This window comes from Triturus cristatus, chromosome 10 (assembly GCF_964204655.1).
Source record: "Triturus cristatus chromosome 10, aTriCri1.1, whole genome shotgun sequence".
NCBI classification, from domain to species: Eukaryota; Metazoa; Chordata; class Amphibia; order Caudata; family Salamandridae; genus Triturus; species Triturus cristatus.
In genome coordinates, this window is record NC_140593.1 from 201,100,702 (window position 1) to 201,105,272 (window position 4,571).

The window sequence follows — 4,571 nt, forward strand, 5'->3', positions numbered from 1 at the left end:
GGTTTGTTGCCTTCCTTCGCATTCCTGCGAAGTTTAAAGGGGGTGCAGTGGACTCGTTGTAGCTCGGTAGACCAAGTCCAGTTAGAGAGCTCTGGAAATGCTTGTTCGAAGAGTTTGATGATGTATGCCCTTATATCAGAGCCCTTGACCCCCTCCGGGATTCCCAATACCCTCAAGTTGTTCCGGCGGAGCCTGTTCTCCATCTCCTCTAGTTTCCACTGAAGATCGACCACCTGAGAGCAGTGAGCATTAACCTTGCTGGTAGCTTCAGCCACCTCGGTCTCCATTGTTACAACTCTCTCTTCCAGATTCGAGACTCTGTCCCTGGTGTTGGCACAAACCTTAGAAAGTTTCCTAACCACGCCCTGCATCTTCCTCATTGCAGCCTGAGCTTTGCGGTTATCCTGGCGGGTCTCTTCTCTATGTGCGATTATCTCTTGATGTATTGTCTCCAAGAGCGACATATGGGTAGCGTCCACACTGGGGCTTCCCTGGAGAGCCAAGGCGGGAGAGTGATCCCAGCTTAGCTCACGATGGTGGTGGCTCTGAGCCTGACTCCTCACAGCTACGGGTGGTCTTAACGCCGTTGCTGGCAAATTTAGTTCTGGGTTGCTCTCTGAATCACTCTCAGAATCTAAATAGGAACTGCGTTCGTCATCCCCGGACCAGCCGGCCCCTTCGGACACTGAAAAGAAGCATTCGCTGGGATCTTTTTCCTTTCACTGACAGGACCTTCCAAGGCCAGGTCGAACTCAGTACTCAGGAAATCCGTATTAGCTGTGGCTCCCGACTGCAGCTGTAACTGTAACTGTACCCTTGCATTGGCCATGTCGCCACCCTGCACGGAGATACCAGCATCGTCTGTTGTTATTTCCTGGGACAACAACGCATTTTCAGCCTGGGGCGTCTCCTTTGTCACCTCATTCCCCCCGGCTGGAGATCGGGCCACGGGGTCGCCAGCCAAAATTGTATCTTTAGCCGGATATAGTGCAGGGGGCAGTATCTGGTCGGAGATTTCTTTGACGCTAAGGGGGGAAGACCCCCCCATAGTGTTCCCAGTCTCCGTCTCCTCATTTTGTGATTTAGCCGCTGGAGAGATGCTGCCCCCCACCACTTTAACCACCTCCTTCTCCTTCCCCTTCTCCTTACCCGCTTTGGAGAAAATGTCGGCAATTGAGGCAATTGAGGCGACTGCCCTGGCGGGTTCTTCCGGTGTTCTGCTGCCTCTTTTTTGGTTGTTCTGTGGGCATTTGTGCTATGCGTGAGTCCTCGCTTCCCTCTGTCTCGATCTCGACTCCTTCCCACAGAGCTTTTTTCTTTTGGGACACCGTTTTTGACCCGGCCGCTGTTTTCAGGGCAATAACTTCCTTCCGTCTCTCACCAAGCCGGTTTGATGGACCCGAGCCACTGCGGTAACCGCTTCCCCCCTTCTGCCAAGAGCGAAATTCTGCTCCACTCCGCCTGGAACCCGCTCCGCTGCCTCAGGACCCGACTCCGCCCTTCTATGTTCCCGCGGAGTCTATGGCCAGACGAGAGAGCCGAGACCGCGAACACCACTGCCCGGGCAAACTGTTTCACGGGACCCTGGCAAGTAAGTGCTATCAGCATCCTGAAATTAGAGTAATAATCCTGGCGTCGGGAGATCCATTTCCGTCGGTCTCATTTTCCTTCCCTTGCCCTCACTGCTCCGCTGCAACGGCCGCTACGCAGCCGCCATCTTGATTCTCGAGATGTATTTAGTTCAATGAAATGTTTGATTACAATTATACTTATATACAATTCTATGTTGCGCATAGCTGAGAAAATATTAGACGGAATATACTATACTGCTTGTTATTTGCGTAACAGTATAACAAACTAGGATGCGGTCAACGTTATTTTAACTATGCTAATGTGAACATGTGCGAGAATGCTATGAATGCAACCTGGTATATATATATATACATATATATATATATATATATATATATATATATATACCAAACACCAATCCTGTATTTCTCCTACAACAGATTGCGCCGAGCCCAGTATCCAATTTAAACGTGGTTTATTTTTCCAGTTTAGACAAATGCCCGACGTGTTTCGGAACAGCCGTTCCTTTATCACGGGTCAGTGCAACATTTGATTTCCCCGCCACATATAGTGCACAAAGTGAGTGTAAACATAAATGTAGGACTACTTGATACCTTTCAAGTTCATAGTAAAAACGGCATCCATTTTGTAATGTGTTTTTAAATATGTTTTTGAAGCGGATGAACATGTGAATTCATTACTTAATATAAAGTTTTAAATAAAACAAATGCAGAATGCAAAAATACAATTGCTTTTCTAATTCCATATTCGTATGTGTAGAGTGGACACCAAAACGCAATACAGGTTAAAGCTCCATACCATACGAAGCAAGTAACAACCACCTCAGTGGGCTTTAGCTACTTAGTCCAATTCAGCCCAAGTGAGCGTAAACTTCATATGTGACCTTTCTCTCCAATCAATTACCAAGAGTGTTCTGATTCCATTCCTATTTACACGAATATACATGAATTATATCATGTTTCATCCTTCTTAGATAGCACGTAATACATTTCTTCCATACATGAAGATATCGTCGTCTCCTAAAAAGATCAAATTAATGCACTGATCAAAAATGATCCTACTTTTTCTTTAAAAAACAAACATCATAACTGAGAGATAATCAAGACAGTTTTTTTGGGCAGCTACATAATAATTCAATCCGAAATCAGCCAAGATGTACTGCTAATTCCTCATCCTTGGCATGGCGGGAGCACTGATCCTACCATGCCAAAGCAAACTCTGCTTCACTTCATGGAAGCAAGAGCATTGAAAATGCTGTAGATGGAGTCCTTGGGCCCGAAATCGGCCTGGGGAGAGATGCCATGTGGCCCCCCTACTTCAAAATAAAAAGAAATGGCCATGCCCCAGGGGATGGGGTCCTCTGGGCCAAAAATGGCATGGGGAGGGGGGGGCACTTGGCCCCCTCCCTTTAAACAAACAAAAATGTAATTTACATTTTTTTACAAATTAAAAAAATGGCTGGGCTCCGGGGGATGGGGACGCCAGAGCCAAAATCGGCCTAATGGAGTGCAGGTCATATAGAGGGACCAGGTTCCTCTGGGTGAAGAGTTCAAGTCCACATCAGGAGCATTACTGTATGCTTCGCATTGGTGGAGGCCATGAGGAGGTCGTTGTCAGTGCAAGGAGCAGTTCGTCCCTGAGCTTCACATAGGCAGGAGATGAAGGCCATCACTGTTTGGGCACCAAGAGCAGGTACCCATCGGAACTTCGAGTTGGCTTGAGACACGGTGACCGTTACTGACGTGAGGAGCTTACTAGAGGTCATGAAAAGCTTCATACCTTTGGATTTTCACCTGCAGCTTGGTTTGGAGCCAGGAGGAGTACACTCAGATGCCAGCCAAGGGTGCAGGACCTGGTGGACCTCTTGGGGATCAAGACGCACTCCAGCAGAGCCCAGCAGCAGGGCTTACGCAGGTCTAGGTAGTGTGGGTCAACTGGGCAGGGAGGTCTCTCAAAGCTTGTCGTGTGCCTGTAGCTCAAACAAGTGGTCAGTCACTGAACCTTGGACTCACTTCTCGAGATCCTGGGTTCAAAGAAGCCGGGTCTGGTGGCGCAGTGGACTAATGTGTCCACTGCAGGGGGCCAGTGTTCAACCTCATGGCCACAGGTTATAATCCCGGCAGGTCCACTCAGCCTTTCATCCATCGGAGGTCAAAAAAATGAGTACCATTGAGTTTGATAACAATAAACATCTTTTATTCAGTGCCAAGATGCCTACGGGTGAACGTGCACTTTACAAATACATGTTATGTAAAGGCAAGCAGGTCCAATCTTCCTTCTTCAGACAGCAGTGTAGTCCTTCTGAATCTTCCAAAGGTCCAAGAGGGTTCTGAGAGTGCCACATTTATACCCAATGTCAGTCTGTGTGTGAGGGCCCCCCTTTGTCTAGCCGTAAACTGGTTTTGATCAGTTCTTATGCTTCCCCTGGGTCTGGCTCCAAACGTTATAGGGTGACAGAGCATGGTGTCAGGTTTCTTTGTCTGTGTTGCATGCAGGGTCTTTTGAATTGTTATCAGGCTGAAGCCGAACTCCTCCCCAGCCTTCATGTCAGACACACCTACTCCCTCTACAAACAGTGCCATCATCCCTATGCCTGGAAAGAATATATATATATCTATAACACACTGCAGGAGAAACACTCAGTCACGTGATCCTGGGCTTTGGCAGACAGGTACATTTGGTTTAGGCAGTAACATGTTAACTCTCTAGAAGTGGCAGTTTCAGAATAGTAACTAGAAATCTGATGTTACCATTAAAGAACAGTATAAATTACAATTCAAATGAGTAGAAGAGGCATTTCTCTATCTTTTCCCAAACTGAAGTTATCACTTACTATGTTTAATAAGGTAACTCAGTGTTAGTCTACAGGAAAATAGCCTAGCAATAGTAAAAAACGACTTTAGGGGTTTTTCACTGTCAGGATAAGTAAAAGTTAAACACACATGCCCTACTTTTTAAACACCATGCACCCTGCCCTA